General features: G+C 42.5%; 1 pseudogene; it reads right to left on the bottom strand.

Annotated features, from left to right (window-relative positions):
- Positions 1-1,178: 1,178 nt before the first annotated feature.
- On the bottom strand, positions 1,179-2,034 carry LOC145410761 (E3 SUMO-protein ligase ZBED1-like; annotated as a pseudogene).
- Positions 2,035-18,009: the final 15,975 nt, after the last annotated feature.

The following is an 18,009-nucleotide window of genomic DNA, read 5'->3' as shown; positions in this document are numbered from 1 at the left end:
TAAATGGTTTCTTGGCTTACAGGAAACTATTTGGCTTGTCACTCAATGTAGAGCCACCTGTAAAGGAAAGAAAAGCAATAAGAAGTGACAGGAAAGATGGGAGAAATAGGAAGAGAGGAGGACAGGCACAGAAAACGAATGATAAAGGCTAAGGAAGAAGTAGGCAGCACTACATCAAGTGAGTTACTTCTATAAATTCATTTCAAATCATGGTCGCTCAAGTCTTCCGTAAGTATTGTAATTTGTTGGGCACAACAAAAATGAAAACAAAGAATTGCTCTGTGCAAGATAAATATAGAACTGAAAAGTATGATTATACACTGGATTTCTTGTAGGCTAGATTTGATGTAACGGTACATTACTTCTCAGTTACACATTGGTTGCGCTTGATAAACATCAACTCCTCAAAGTGAACATCTGTCTTTCTGCATCGCTCAGGATGAAAGACTTTCCCAGCAATAAAGCAAAATCTCTCAACTGGAGCTGATGATGCGGGATACCGGTACACAGATATTGGAGAGCCAGTATCGTTAGTTCAGGTACCGTACTGTTGACTGGCTCTGTTGCCAGAAGAGAAGGGGATCACTGTCATCATCTGTTGTTGGCTGACTCAGGTAGGATTCTACTTGTGATGAAGTTGATGTAGATAGGAAAGAGCTCGTTGATGCTGATGGTATCATAATTCTGAACAGCTTGCGCTTCTTCTTTGGTGGGGCGTCCTTATTTTCCTGAAGGGAACCCTTCTCTTCATTAGGCATAATTTCATCTACTTTAGACCTCAGTAGAGATTTCATGACCTTGACTTCTTCTGGTGAGCACCAGTCCACCTTAAAGCCTGGATCTAGGAGTGAAGCCAGCTGAAACATCTCCATGTCATCATAGATTTTCAACCTTCTCTTCATTGAGCTTTTGAGAGTAGTAATCGTCTTTGACATGTATGTCTGTGATAGTTGTTCAAGCTCGGCTTTCAGTCCACGAATACATGGAATTACTTTGCTTGACGTTTCAACATTCTCTCCCTGACACTATAGAGTTGCTACTCCAAATGGTGTTAAGATGTCTGTTATTTCCTTGATGAGATTAAGTTCATATTTGGTTAGCTTTACTGGACAATCTAACTGATCAAGCTTGACTGGATCAATCTTCAGAAGGGAGCGAAGCATCATGTTACTGCTGTTTCATCGGGTTGCATTTTTGGCCTGAGGTGTGCATTCATCTTCAAGAATGTCAGATGCCAGTGCGGAATGACAAATGTGTGATACTAAACGTGAGGCTTTTCTAGTGACTCCTGATACAGGTCCTGCTTCCTCGAGCCCATCTTTCACAGTATTTTGTAAATTATGAACAAAACATCTGACATGCTCAGGCAAGAGCTCCAGGAACTTCTCGTTGTTATCAGGAATGTCAAAGGCATCATCTTCCTCTTCACTTTCACTGTCTTGATTAGTGTCTGCATCGTCCATACCGGGAAGTGTCACAAATGCTTTAAGCATATTGCTGGCACTGTCGGTACAATTGTCAGAATCTTCTTTTCTAGGTTAAAGCTAGTGATGATTTCAGTGAATGTGGCATGAATCTTTTCTGCAGTGTGGGACCCTTTGAATCTCCTGCAAGCTAACATTGTTGACTGGAGCTGGAAGTTTTCAATGAAATGACATGTGATCCCAGTGTACGAATGCATCTGTCTGTTTGTCCAAAGATCAACTGTAACACAAAGATACCCAACAGAATGAAATTTGTCATTGAGATCTCTCTATCTCTATCTATATCATTGAGATGTTCTTGTATTTTTTGAGTTTGAGAGGGAAGAAGCTTGCTGCTGAGCTCCTTGTGGCTTGGGATACTGTAGCAGGGCTGGGCCTTGTTTAGAAGGGCTTGAAAGTTAGGATCCTCAACTCTTGAAAGAGGTTGGAGAGAGCCGGCAGTGAAGCAAACCAGTAACTTATTCATTTCCTTTTGGCAGGCATCACTGTTGCTCCATTTTTTCTTAGTACAAGATACCCCAAAGTCAGTTACTGGAGCTGGACCCCCCATTTCCTTATATAACTAAAGAAAAGCCCTATGTGCATGTTTACAACTACTTTATTTAATACAAGAACACTAAAAGTTAAAAATAATGAATAGTGCACTCCTGCATGGCCTCCTCTGACAACTGTGCTCATCCCAGCTCCCTCCAAAAGGAAGAGTGTTACAGTATACAGTAACCTCTCAACTAACGCGAGTTTAAAAAAACGCGTTTTTGTTTTAACACGAGCAAATATTTAAGGAGATATGTTTAACTAACAAGGGTTTCTCAGTTTAATGGGACTTTACACGTACTGTATGTGATGGTTTCATATTAGCCGCGCGCGCCTTGGACAGTCCCGAACTGATAGACTGTGTGTGGCAGTTTATGCATAAATACAATTTTTTATTTGTCTGTTGCTTAAACTGGTTTTATTCGAACTATAATATTCGAAAATGAAGTTTGGCCCCATTTTGAGCAATTTGGCTCATTTTCGGACAAAATTTGGCCAGGAAAGTGATGGCAGATCTAAATTTTTACAACTTGATGCTGCAGAACAGAAAGAAGAAAACCACTCAGACCAAGATAGAGCAGTTCTTTATGAAGAAGACAGAAAACTTAAGGGAGTTATCTTCAACACCAGTAGCACGGGAGTCAGAGGAAGAGGAAGAGGAAGGAGAGCAGAGCGAGTAGGGACAACAAATTTAGTGTGGGGAGCGGCGGTAGGTGGAGGAGTGGGGTGAGGAGGGACAGCAGCAGATGACGAGTGATCCATAGACGAAGTGAGGCTGTGTGTTGTTATTGTTTGTGACCTACTGACTGTAATGAAAATGTTTCTTTTACTGTAGTATTTTTATGACCTACTAAGGCATTAATAATGTTGAGGAACTTTCACAATGCCGTGAATGAAGCAGAATTGAAAGAAAATCCACGTAAAAAACGAAAACAGTATGTATTTGGGGAGAAGTAAACAATGCTTCGTCCCAATAAGAGCTCAAATGTTGTTTATTTCTCCCCAAATACACTACTGTTTTTGTTTTTTACGTGGATTTCCTTTCACATTAATATTGTTGCTTTTAAGTTTAGAATAGCATAACTCCCCAAGTGGGTAGACTTTCCCAGAGTCCAGGAATGTAACCTCCAATATTACCATTGTTTCTTATGGGAAAATTATGTTTAACCCCTAAAACGCGGATCATCGCGTTTGCGACGCGTGGCCATAAGGGCAAGACGGCGGGTCTTCGCGTTTGCGATTTTAGTAAATTTTGAATAACCGCGGGCAAGCAGGCTCCAGCTGGTATTGTCTATCAGTACCACCACCCTCTAGCTACAACTAGCATACTTTACCTTTGTACTACTGACCTCAGTTGTTGCCAAATATCGCGTTTTCCCCCCGTACCCCCCCCACCACGGCCCGGCCAGCCTGGCTGTGATACATGGCAGCGCTCTGAGCGCTCAGAACTGTAAATCTGTGATCTCCTCTCACAAGCAGTTTATGCTACTAGGAAACGCTTGTTTCCCCAGTTGTAACACTAGCTTATTTTCTCACGGTTTGCCTCTGTTTAGCGTCAGTTTACTGCAGGCTTTCAAAGTGAGATTATGGCGAGTTCTAGCTCTTCCCAGTCAGTGCAAGCGGCCGACAGGAACGAGAATAAAGTGGCGGACGTAAGGCAGAATAAAAAGCGCGCCGTGGTGATCTTTTGGGAAGTAATATGATTGAAAATAATGTAGTATACATGTTTTTAGCTGTGAAAATGGAAATGTTTGTTGAGTGACGGGAAGACCGCCGCCACAGTGCATGTCGGCCGTACGCTTCGTTGATTTTAGCCTTATTTTCAGTGCTTATTGTACAAATACGGATTCCTAACTACCTTTACGTTGTAGTATAAAGTTTACTGTGACAGAATGAGGCTGTGGTAGAGGGGAAACCGGGTTGCTGGAGGTGTGAAAGTGAAGATTTGGTTACCCAACTTTGCAAGTCTCCACAAGTCCTTGGGTAGTCCACGAAGGCTCAACACCTGTCTCTGGAGAAAGCTGAATGTAAGTACTATCTGCCATACCAAGTATAATGTTCTAGGGTTAATCTCTGATTTTTGGCGAATATTTTCCTACAGGTACTCAGACCGCGATACAACCCCGCCACTCGGGGGGGATCGACTGTAAACAACCGCGTTTTAGGGGTTAAATAACGCGTTTTTAACTAACACAACCTCTCCAGGAACCTAACCCTCGCGTTATGTGAGAGGTTACTGTATTTCATTCACTGGATAATGCCATTACTGTACTAAGACAGCCACAAACTGTGCCTGGGATAATGTTACAGTGTCAGCAGAGTTCAATGAGATTTTTTTTTTCTGTAGCCATCTGCGGATATTCAAAACCGTGGATGTTAACCCCTTCTTTCCCCACCCCTTCCCCCTGTGTAAAGACTACGTTTACCCCCCAGACCGACCTGACATCTCCCCCTCCCCTAGTGTGAGGGGTAGTGTGTGTTTTTTTGCCACGTCCAAACTGCAGTCATCCCTAAACATTCGCGGTTTGAACATTCACAGTTTTGCATATCCACAGATGGCTACAGAAAAAAAAAAAATTATCTCATTGAACTCTGCTGACACTGTAACATTATCCCAGGCACAGTTTGTGGCTGTTTTAGTACAGTAATGGCATTATCCAGTGAATGAAATATACTGTAACACTCTTCCTTAAGGAGGGAGCTGGGATGAGCACAGTAGTCAGATAAGGCCATGCAGGAGTATGCCATTCATTATTTTTAACTTTTAGTGTTCTTGTACTAAATAAAATAGTTGTTTAGTGTTCTTGTATTAAATAAAGTGGTTGTAAACATGCACATAGGGTTTTTCTTTAGTTATATAAGGAAATAGGGGGTCCAGAGGTGTTTTTAAGGAGGAGCTGCAGATATCTGCGGATTTTTAACATTCGCGTGTGTCTCTGTTACCTAACTCCCACGAATGTTAAGGGATGACTGTATTCACTTCTTGTGATTTGTTTGTATACTGATGATCACATAATCCAAGCATGATGTTGGTAATGGAAAAAAAATTATTATAAAATAATAGTGGTAGGTGGTGGCGACCATCATCCACTCAATTGATGTAGTGCTGCCTACTTCCTTAGCTTTTATCATTCTTTTTCTGTGCCTGCCCTCCTCTCTTCCTATTTCTCCTATCTTTCCTGTCACTTCTTATTCCTTTTCATTCCATTACAGGTGGCTTTACATTGAGTGACAAGTCAAATGGTTTCCTGTAAGCCAAAAAAACATTTACAATGCTGGGTGGTAACCATATAACCAAACCATACGTGCTCCCTACATGTCAACAAGTGGGTTGGTGGAGGGTTAGTGCCCCTCCCTGTAAAACAACTAACTCAGTGTCAAATGGCCACCTTTAATGGGATTATGGCGTCTGGCAATAAATAGATAGATAGACTGTATATCATTATATAAGTTTACATATCTTATACTAAAGTACTGTTACAGTACCCAGATAACTACTGTACAAACTTGCTTGAAAAAAATGTCTTGCGCAGATGGATGGCTTATTTATTTACCTTGTAAGCTGTGCATGAAGTGTATGGACACACGTGATGGTGATGGCAACCTTGACCCACTTGTTGCCGATAGTGTGACGTCACTAAGCTCGTTACTAATTTCCTCCTCCTCCTCACTCACATCAACCTCGCTATCATTTTCAGGATCATAGTCATCTACTGACACATCAGACACTGCTGCATCATCATCTGATACAACTAAATAAGTATCCTCATGAGGAATAAACTCGTCACTATTGGAAGCTGCCAGAGACGCCATGAGAGAAAAATATCCTGTACACCCTCTCTCTTGGTCAAGTGTGTGGTAACTGGCTCCCTCAGGCAGGCCAAGGGGTGTAAATTTTGCCGTATGTCAGCAGAAAATATAGTACGATATCTGTAGTAGAAATTATAAATAAAATAATGATTGGTCTAAAAGAGATTACATCACAGATGAGTGAGCAAGTCCTTGGTGCCACAGCAACCCAGTCATGACGTATCTTATGATGTCAGAATTCATCAGAACTTTGTCACAGTGAAGTGAAGCTTGGACGTTGTTGGAAGGACACAAGTCAAGAGTGAGAGCAGTGGAAATGAGTTATTTAAGAGGAGCCTGTGGAGTCACATGGAGAGACAGGCTGACAAATGGGGATATAAAGGAGCGTTATGGTGTGGATGTGGATGTGATAGGAAGCGTTAGGAGGAACACACTGAGGTGGTTTGGCCATATGGAGAGGATGGAGGGTGAGAGACTGATGAGGAGAATGTATGTGAGTGAGGTGGAGGGGGGGAGAGGGAGGGGAAGGCCAAGGATGAGATGGAGGGATGGAGTGGAGAGGTATATGAGAGAGGGGGGTGTGAGTTGGGAGCAGGGCAGCGAAATGGCGGGGGACAGGGTGACGTGGAGGCGATTTGTTTGTGGCCACCCCATATGGGATTGGGGCGTCTGGCAATAGATAGATAGACTCGTCACAGTCTATGTTGTCAAAACACAGAGCTGTTGCTTTCATGAGGTCCTCAGAAACAGCCTTACCGGGCTACCCTGATGCCCATATGCTGCCATTCTATAGAGGGTGTACCAGCATACCACGGTTGCGGTTCCGGTGTCTCACGGGTGTTTACCAGTGACGTACATCAAAACATGTTTCCGGTAAAGAAGGGGTTAAGGAAGGGGTTAAGGGATGACTGTATACCTATACAGGTTAACTGCACAGATTAACTCTGTAGGACAGTATTTCTCACCAAAAACTTGCAAAAAAATCACTTATGAACCACTAGAACAGCTGATGCAGTGGAAAAGGCAGGAAATACCTTGAAATAATTTCCCAGAAAAATCCACAAACATGTGAACCTGCTAATAGCGTGGGTTGACTGTAGTGATGTGGTGTTGTGGGGCAGGTGCACCACATTGGTGTTATCCACCTGGTCCTCCATGCACTCAGGGTGTCTTGGGGCATTGTCCTCTAACAGGAGGAAACAGTTGGCAAGGTTGCTCCTGTTGGCATAGTCGTGCAGGTGGGGGGACAGGTACCCTGCCATGTATGACTGGCAGAGTGTGTAGGTCAGCCAGGCCCTGGGGTTACATCTCCAAGTAACCACAAGGTTCTCCTTTATGAACCCTGCCAGTGCTTGGAGGTTCTCCCAGTGGTACACAAAAAGTGGCTTGAGCTTCATTCCCCCCTCTGCACTGGCACCAAGGCAGAGGTGAAGGGGGTCCTTTACTGCCTAGAACCCAGGTGCATGTCTTTCTTCCTGGCTGATATAGGTCTTTGCTGCCTAGAACCCAGGTGCATGTCTTTCTTCCTGGCTGATATAGGTCTTTGCTGCCTAGAACCCAGGTGCATGTCTTTCTTCCTGGCTGATATAGGTCTTTGCTGCCTAGAACCCAGGTGTGCGTCTGTCTTCCTGGCTGATATAGGTCTTCTTTGAAGTGTGCATCCAAAACAGTCTTGTTTTGTCAAAGTTTAAGAACTGCTTAGGAGAGTATCCCACCTCCTCTATAATAGCCTTCATCAGTGCAGGGAAGGCCTCAGCTGCCATGTAGTTTGTGCTTGCAGCCTTGCCAGGCATAGTCATATGTTAATGCCTGCACAGTCCTTGAAACATTCAAGTCAACCTGTGCTGGCATTGAAGTCCTTCCTGGGCTCCAGACTTTCCTTATCCTTAAGGTCCTTCCACAGATCTAGAGCCTTACTGCAAATGAAGGAGTGGTGAAGAGGTTGGTTTGCTTGGTTCAGGTCATTGACCCGCTGAACCAGGAGATGCTGTATATCCTTCAGGCTCCCTTGCTCTTGTTAGACATTATGTTGTCAGGGAAGGCATATTCTGCGATGCTGTAATTATAGCATCTGATTTCTCTGTGACTGTTGAGACCGTGGACTGAGGCAGCTTTAGGACATCAGTAGTCTTGCTTGGTCCCTGCCCCTCCTTATGGTGCTTAGCAGTGTCTAATTTTTCAAGCATCAGTAACACCATGCTTTCCACAGGAGCACCAAACATGGTTTCCAAATTCAGAGTTTCACTTATTTTCCACATTCATTGTTCTCTCTTCACATACCATCACACACAGCACTATTTGCAGCGTACTTGCACTGTTACTTGGTGTTAGCAATAGCACTTCAGTAGTCTTATGCAAGTGAGAAGGTTAGGTAACTCAAAGTGCATGAGGGAGATGATGACTTACGCAGGACACGTGTGAGTGGGCAAGTGAGACAATGGAGCCTGGGGACACCCAAGATGTGGGTCCTGCGCATGTTAACATTGGAGGGCCGTCTTTGTTTAGACAGCTGACTGTTGACATGCGTGTGTCACCACATCCACACAAGATTCACGGAGGCGGCTGTCAAAATATTGTTCCAGCAAAATCACAACTTTTTTTTTTTTTTTTTTTTTTTTTTTTTTATAAATAAGAAAAGGGTATAACTTTTGTATTATACCAAGCCATGATGTCTTCTTTTAGCTATCTGGGGCCTCCCACTGCTGTTTACTTTCATGTGGGCCACTGAAAAGTAACATCAGGGTTTCAGACCTTGTAAACTTTTAAAGTTTATATTTCTATATGTGTTGTTTGTTATTTACTTATTTCTTTATTTTTGCCTGTAATCAAAGATGTATACAGTGAGTCTTTGAAATACAAAAGTCCAAAGTACGAATTTTCGATGGTACGAAAACGATGAATATACGACAGATTCCACAGTACGAAAATATCGGTCTCGATGATACGAAAATCGATACTCAATATGAAAGGAAATATGGAGATAGCCCAATTATCCAGACTACATGGTGTGAAGAGGTGCCTGGATAGTCTGAAATCACAATTAATCTGGCGGAAACAAAACACAACTACTGTTAGATTGATTTATTTACCGGAAAATGTACAGTGAAAGACACAACTATCTTCCCAGTTTGATCTGAAGAAAATTTACACCAGGTGAAATAAAATGAAAACCCAGTTTCTACTAGTATGTGTTTCAAATTGTTCAGTTTTTCCACCCTATATTGTCAGACTTTGGGAAGATACTTGTGTCTTTCATTGTACACTTGAAGCAGCAGAAAGACCTTACCAATTCAATTCATAATCCCTCAGCTTGCTTCTGTAATTTTCTGACAACTTTCAGTTTGGCAAATTACTTTTTCTTGCTGAAAAATTTCCTTCCTGTTATTATCGTCACTTTCCCCTACGATTGTTTCCAGCGCAGTGGAAGAAAGTCAACTTGCTCAAAGGTGGATATCGTTTCCCAACTTCCCAACTGGAGGTTAGGTTAGGTTAAAAAATTATTGGATGCTGATAAGTTCAGTTAGGCCAGGTTTAGTTAAACACTAAGGGAAGAACAGTCCTTTCTGCCATTATGTTAACAAAATAAACAAGAGTTGTCACACCAGAACAGCTAAAAACGATAGGGAAACAGATTTAACAAGCAACGTTTACTGTATTTACCAACCCAGAAATAATCTGAAAAATATTACAGACTATCAAGAAGAACTGATTTGGTAAGGTGCTTTTACTGCTTCAAGTAAAGCGTATGTTTAGCCCCCTCAATGGCTGTGGGTTCAGAAGTTTGCGTGCTCCCGTGGTCGGCCTTGGGACCATTTTTTCAAAGTTCTAAAATCAATTTCTTTTTCTTACATATGTGAAAAGACTCGTCTGGCACACCTGGCTTCCCCCCCCCCCCAAACCCATCCTGTGATTTGCTATGATTCGTGTAAGAATTAATAAAATTAGGATGTGTGTTACATCAGCATGTAAACATCGGCAAAAACATCTGGGACGAAGTGAACTGTGAACGCCTGACTGCTTGAGGCGGTAGACTAGGATCGTGTAAACACACCAGTGACCCTCGTTTCCTTCCCATAATTGCTTGCAGTTTTTTATAGCTCACCCTAACTCAACGTCACTGACACTGGTACAGTAAGGCATTGTTCAGGGCCAGCAGCTATGAAAGCGGTAATGGAATACATTATTGTTTTTATCAGCCCTCTCTCTTTCACACATACACATAAGAACGAGCAAAAGAATGAGTAGTGAATGTACACTAACTCTAAGGAGCAGAAATAACTGTGCTTAGTCGGTCTGAAATATATTGGGAAGAGTGATACCGAACGAAGAATGTGGAACTGAATGTTAACCTACAAGAACATGTGGGACGAAAAACTAATTTTTTTTCTGATTGGCAAACATTTTTTGTTCCATATTGTCTCTTAAAATTGTAAAACCCATAATCTTTCGTCTAAGCATACAGCCTAAAGACCATACCAATTCAGTTCATATTCCTCTAGTTTGTCTTCTATATTATGCTGACTATTTTGAAGATGGTTAATTATGTTCTATTGCTGAAAGAATCTATCTATCTATCTATCTATAGCCCGATGCCCTAATCCCGCAAAGGGTGGCCGCAGACAAAACGCCTCCAAGTCACTCTGTCACCCACCATTTGACTACCCTCCCCCCAACTCACCCCCCCCTCCCTCATATACCTCTCAACTCCATCCCTCCACCTCATCCTCAGTCTACCCCTCCCTCTCCCTCCCTCCACCTCACCTACATACACCCTCTTAGTCAGTCTTTCATTCTCCATTCTCTCCACATGTCCAAACCACCTCAGTGTATTTCTCCTAATCTTTTCAACCACATCCACATCTACCCCACAACGTTCCTTCACTTCTTCATTCGTCAACCTGTCCCTCCACGTCACTCCACATGCTCCTCTCAAGTAACTCATTTCCACTGCTCTCACTCTTGACTTGTTCCCCTCTTGCAAGGTCCACGCCTCGCTTCCATACGTCAGGGTAGGGATCACAATACCATCATGCAGTGACTTCTTAACTTCCATACTCACCTCCCTATTTCTCATCACTGCTTTCAGTGTACCAACAACCTTTCTTCCCTGCTGAAAGAAACTTACTCAAAATTAGGGCACATGTATATAACATAAAGATGTAAACATCGGCGAATACATCTGGAGTGAAGAGAACGCCTGACTGCTTGGGATGGTAGAGTAGGGTCGTATAAACACACCAGTGACCTTCGTTCCTGTCCCATAATTGTTCGCAGTTTTTTATAGGACGCCCTAACTCAACGTCGCTGACACTGAAACAGTGAAGTGTTGTTCAAGGCTGGCAGCTATGAAGGGGTTAATGGAATACTTTATGAAAAATTCAAAATGGGTGCGGTTCACAGCACCACGCTCGCTTGCCGAGAGAAAACGAACTAACCCCTTTCTGGTAAAATTTTTGCGTGCTTCTCAGTTGAGTCCACGTCCCTCCTCTCCTCACAGCTTTGCTGTATGTGAGGATATTTTCGCAGCTCTTCACCTTTTCGTATTGTTTCGCCATGCCTCCCAAGCGCCCTGCATCATCTCCAGCATCGGGGGAGCCCACTGCAAAGAAGCAGCAGCACCATACTCTAATTCTTTTTTTTTTTTTTTTTTTTTTTTTTTTTTTTTTTAAACAGAACGGAGGAAGGAAAAACAAATGAATAAAAAAAATAATCCATTCACCAGATTATTGGTGTCCTCTGTTCATAAAATATCTGTAACAGCTAGACTTGAACAGCTGTGGGTTGATATTTGGAGGGAAACAACTCTGGGGAAGCGAGTTCCAGAGAGACGCAGTTCAGGGAATGAAAGAATTCTGATAGGCAGACGTTCTGCAATATGGCTGAGTGACATTCCAGTCATGAGCGCTACCAGATGCCCGTGTAGCATGAGGGAAGGCATGGAGAGGTGGCACCATGGACGCAACTTTGTATGAGCATTTGCCAAAAAAATATCTGTAAAATAATGCAAGGGAGGCAACATTCCTTCTTACTTGCAGGGGAGGTAGTTTATTTGTAATGGTAAGGGTTGTTAATGATTCTAACAGCTTTGTTCTGAATTTTGTTGAGTAGTTTTAATGTAACCTCTCCACAACCATTCCAAAACGGTGAGCAATATTCAAGCTTAGAGCGCACATGACTCTTATAAATTATAGCTAACTGCTCATCAGCGAAGAAGTTGCGGACTTTGTACAATAATCCAAGTTTCTTTGAGGCGGATTTAGCAAGTGATCTGACACGAGAGGTCCAGCTGAGGGCGTTGTTAAGTGAGATGCCAAGAATTTCAATACTTTTGGAGATGGGAATATTAGTAGCACTGAAGGTAATGTACGAATCTTGCAATATCTGTCTATTAGTAAACTGTATATATTTAGTTTTACTAGCATTAAAAGAGACAAGGTTGTTTTGTCCCCATTCACTGATCGTAGATAGATCTTGATTTATGGAGATGGCTGTACTGCGTTGAGAGGTAGAGATATTAGACTTTGTAAATGGGTGTCTGAGTGTGAATGAACTGTGTAGTGTTGAGTCATCTGCATATGAGTGAATGGGATTGTGGGTGACAGATAAGAGATCATTAATATGAACCAGAAATAGGGTTGGAGCCAGAACTGATCCCTGCGGCATACCGGTGTTAATTGAGTGGAAATTGGAATATACATCATCTACTTTTACTCTTATTTTCCTGTCACTAAGATATGAAGAAATCAAAGGAACAAAAGACGTTAGTCCATAGCAAGGGAGTTTGGTCAGCAGGGAATGGTGCCATATTCTGTCAAAAGCTTTAGAAATATCAAGGGCTACTGCATGAGTTTCTCCATGTAGATCAATTGATTGATGGATGGTATGAGTTAGGAGATTATGTCAATGGTGGATCTTTCGTGGCAAAAACCATATTGTCTATCACTAATTAAGTTGTTGGATTCAAGATGTTTAACAGTTCATTTTCGTTTTTCGTTTTTAAAGGCTCCAACATGCTTGCATGTGTCGGCCTTGGTCACCTGATGGTGGCTCTCCACGCTGCACGATCCATTGCAGCCTCCCTGTTCAGTCCCTTAACCCTAAGGTCACACTTAATGACCTCGTCCCATGTCTTTCTCAGTCTACCCCTCATAACCCCACCCCCAATATTAACACTTCTCACCTTCCTCACCCAATTCTCATCCCCCATCCTCTCCACATGTCCAAACCACTTCAATCTACCTCTCCTCATCACAACACCAATACACTCCAATCCCATCCTACCTCTCAACTCTTCCATTGTAAACCCAGTCCCTCCAGGCCTTGGACGCAGGGACGCACTGCAGATCCACCTAATCATTGTCATTTCTGTACGTCTGAGCCGGCGAATATCTTCCTCCTTCACTGCCCAGGTCTCACTACCATACAGCATTACACTCCTAACACATGCTGCATACAAAGACCCCTTAGCATGTAGGGAGAGCCCTACAATGTCAGGAGAGGCAAGAGCTCCCTGAAATTCTTCCAACCACTTCTCACCCTAGCCACAGAGCTAGCTCCAGCCCCACCTCCAGCACACAACATGTCTCCCAAATAACAAAACTCTTCCACACACTCAAGAGATTCACCAGCAAGTTCAATCCTTTCACGTCTGACAATCTCCACCTGCTTATTATTAATGTTTCAAATACCTTACCAAGAGAAGATGAGACAGCTATTGGTCTGTAATCGGGGGGGGGGGGGTCAGACGAACTTCCTTTCTTCGGAATTGGGTGGATATTGACTTCTTTCCATGAATTTGGGAATAAAGAAGTGCGTATGCATAGTCTGAATAATTTAGTTAGAACAGAGGCAAATTCAGGGGAATTCTCAAAACAATTGGTGGAATTCCATCTGGGCCTGGAGCTTTGTTGGTAGGTAAATTGTCTAGGATGGATTTTACGTATCTTGTCTGTATTTTAAGTGGGGCAATTTCGGGAGTCAAGTTCCAGTACTGGGACGTTCTGGCTGGTATCGTCTATGGTAGAGTTTCTGGCAAAGGTACTAGCAAAGATATCTGCTTTCCCATGCGGGTCATTTGTAATGTTGCCATCTGAAGATTTTAGTGGGGGAATGGAAGTTGACTTGTTAAAGTTATTATTGAAAGAATTAAGAGTTGACCAGAACATTCTATTGTCATTAGGGTTGTTAAGTAGTTTTGATGCTTGCTTTTGAAGAAAGTTTGATTTAGATAGATTTAATACAGCTTTTGCATGATTTCTAGCAATTTTAAATTGGGAGAGTGATTCAGATGTTTTTTATTTTAAGTAAGAGTTATATGCTAATGACTTTTGGGCTGTTGCTCTGGCACAGTTGCCATCAAACCAGTTTGGAGAGTTCGATCTTTTAGAGAACTGTTTACTTGGTATGAATAAATCCATACCAGCTAGTATTAAGTCGCAAATATGGGACTGGGTAGAACTGGGATCACTAGAGAAGAAAGACTGCCATGGAATGTCAGCAAGATCATTTCTAAATCCATCCTAGTTTGCCCTATCAAAGTGCCATCGGGTCACCCTGATAGGTTCAGAACGGTGAGGTGTGGGAGGGTTAACTAATGAGGCTTTGATGAGATTGTGGTCAGAGGATCCAAGTGGTGACAGTACCTCTATCCTGTACTGATCTGGATTATTTGTCAAGGATAAATCCAAGAGATGGGCATTATGGTCAGGATTATCAGGTATTCTGGTTGATTGCTTTACCAACTAGGTGGAAAGGAAATTGGAAATTATAAGACCCCATGAGGAGGGGCAGGGAGTCTCGGAGATTGGGCGTGCTTAGGCCTTGCAGTTTCCACCACTGGGACTTTGACGAAGAAAAAGGAGATGTACAAGAATATGGCCACCTCCTTCTCCACAACTGTATACCTTACAGGTATTGCTTACTTCTCAATAGGGAGTGGGTGAAGGTTAGGTGGGGGGTCCGAGGGGGTCCTGGGATGCATCCCCCCATTTATATGTATTTTTCAGTGGGGAAAATCGTTCCGATATACAAAATTTTGAATTATGAAAGTTTTTTGGATATCGAGGACTCACTGTATGATGTTCTGTGCTTACTTGAACCCCAGAAGAAAATGGGTTGTTGATTGCATGTCATATCTTGAAGGGTTCCATAACTTGCATGTACCCTGTTGTCTAGGTATGCTGGGCTGCTATTTTGAAAACATGGTAGCCTTTACTCTTTCATGCAGTCATTCTTAATACTAGAATATTTAATGCATATTTATATACAGTTCTTCAGTACTGTATATGTAAGTTATTGCTGTTGCTTTACTTTGGTCTGTCATGCCTAGCAGACCCATTAAGCACAGATAAGCAGCTGCTTCTTTGGAGTTGTCTCACAATTGCAACACAGTACATACCATGTAGGGATCTGGCATCCCTATATTACAAACAGTGCCTCACCAGCATCAGACCAGGGTCCTTCCCACTGTGAGATGCAGTGAAATATGAGAGTTTGGCTCCTGAGTGGATGCTGCAGTTGTTCCACCCAGGGTGCACCGTGCCACCATGTGTAGGTCACTTGTATCATATCGTATCATTTATAAAGGCTCCAACATGCTTGCATGCGTTGACCTTGGTCACCTAATGTCTATCCACGCTGCTCGGTCTCTGGCAGCTTCCCTATTCAGTCCCTTATCCATGAGATCACACTCTATGACGAAAACCATATAATTAAGTGAACATAGTAAACAATTCTAAGAGGTTTTCTTCACCTGCTTAAAATGACTTGATACCAGCCACTTTATAGGGAACTTCAGTCACTGAAATGCTTAAAACAGCCAAGATCTTCCTTTGAAAAAAGTTGGAATCAAGCCCTTTTAACCGGAGGTTTCCTGATGACCCCCTGCTGAACCTCTTAACTCTGATGATGTGCATATTACTTAATTCTTTTTACCTTGAAGCTGTTACATTTAGCATGGAAGAAACAGTTCCAACATGAGGGGTTAGGTAGAGCCTTAATAAACCAGTTGAGTAAAAGAGATCTTTCTGTAGTTGAATTTAGTCATTCAGAGACAGGAGAAGCATTCAGAGTGCAACACCCATGCCCTACATTTTCTACAGTTGGTCTAAGGAACAAACATTTGTCTTTGCCATATGACCTCAGCTTTCATCCAATAGTTCCCAGAATCAGATCCCAACATCCTCGGCTGTCCTTCACCTGCTCCACCAAGTTTTATCTGTAGAATAATATTACCTTGATATTTGCCTGATTGTTATCAAAATGATATCCTCTCATCTTTGCTTTACCCTGAGCCCCTCCACCAACTTTGATCAGAATCAGGTAAAAACTGTAAGTTGACCTTGTCTTGCAACTTTGACCTTTGACCTGTTGTATTAAGAAAACTTTAGCTTAGTCCCCTGTATAACTCTCAACCCTTGCACCAAATTACATCAGAGCTGTTTTAATCAGTTTGTTCACACACACACACACACACACACACACACACACAGACTGAACTTTGACTTTCCCCTGTGACCTTGACTGTTGACTGATTGTTATGAAAATCAGATCCTTTCATGTTTGCCTTAGCCTGAACCCTTCCACCAAGTTTGGTCTAAATTAATGAAAATTATTTAAGTTGACCTTGTTGTGTGATCTTAACCTAGCCATGACTTATTGTTCACATCACAGTAGGGCAGCACCTTTGCTGACCCATTTTCCTTGAACCAAGTTTGGTAATTGGATTGAAACTGGTTAATACTGCATACATAGATACACAAATAGATAGACACACACCAAGCAAAACAATACCCTGCTCTGCACAGCTGTTAAAATAAGCTGTCAGTCACTGAAGTAGCTTCATTATAATTACATAGAACAAATGAAGTACTGTATTGGAGGAATCTGTGATGAGTGTACAACATCTGATAACCCCTTTATTCCATAGTCATCTTAATCATGATCACTCTGATCTCATTCCCACCTCACAGTAATCTGGTGTTCCATTTTCCTCTCCTTGGCTCTTCCAAAATAATTCCTTATAATTTGCCTTGTTTATGCATTTGATAATTGTGCTATACTTAACGTCAAATATAGCACAGTACTGAAAGCTTATAGTATTGAGTAAGGGTCAGAAGAAGATAAGGTACTTTCTGTAAGGCACCGTTGACATTTTTTAGTAACTGTTTCTTCAATCTGCCATTATAATGAAGGAAAAATTAAAGAGAAAGTGAGCTGTGGAAAATGTTAAGGCCAGGGAACTGGATTGAGCTGGTTGGCAGAATTCTGTCAGGGAGGAGTATGACTAGGGTTTGGCACCCCTGTCCTTTCCCAGCTAAATTGTAATGATCAGACTGACTCAAGGTGATAGGTGGTATGAAACACTGACAAATGGATGTTTATGCCTGTGAAGTGGAGTCAGGATTCTAGGGGTGTGAATGGTGAGTGAATGAGAGTGTGGCCTATTTAATGGACAGACTGAACAGGAGCCTACATGTAGTGGTGCCAGGTACCCAGAGGGAGCCAAGCAGCTATGGTGTCCACCCAGAAGCCAGACTTTCTTATATTTCCCTGTACCTCACTGTGGGAAGGACCCTGATGAGGTGCTGCCTGCCAGAAGGACATGACAGATCCCTACATGGTGTATATAGCTGCTGTACTGTGTCTGTGGGATGGCCCTACAGAAGCAGTGGCTTACCTGTGTTTGACGGGTCTGCCCAGCCAGACAGGCCTGGGTTAAGCAGCATCAACTACTTATGGTTAATTTCCCTTTGTCAGATTACCAGGGCTGTGGAGTTGGTACCCAAAACACCCGACTCCAACTCCACAGGCCTGCAGGTTACGTCTTGCTCTCAGGATCTTACCTCACCACATCTTCAGGTGGGAAGAGAGGCCTGGGTCATGATGATGATGATAATAATGCAAATTAGAGATATTACTCTCCAGGAGTTACTGTATGTCAGTACTGTAGCAGCACTTGATTTTTAAATGTAAGAGTTTGCATGTGATAGAATTACCTGTCAGTATCATTGAGTATCATCATCGTCATCCAGATTTCTTTGACCATCCTAAGGATGGCAGTGTTCAGAAAGCAAGGAAAGAGAAAGCGCAGGAGAGGGAGAGCAGACAACAGCATATCCAGTGAAATGGGCTTGACATTCATTCATTCACTATTATTTATATCTGCTTTTCATATGACCAG

This window comes from Coenobita brevimanus, chromosome 86, assembly GCF_032717465.1.
Source record: "Coenobita brevimanus isolate Jiangsu-jjx chromosome 86, ASM3271746v2, whole genome shotgun sequence".
Lineage (NCBI taxonomy): Eukaryota > Metazoa > Arthropoda > Malacostraca > Decapoda > Coenobitidae > Coenobita > Coenobita brevimanus.
The sequence above is the reverse complement of the archived record's forward strand: the minus strand, read 5'-3'. Positions and strand labels throughout refer to the sequence as shown.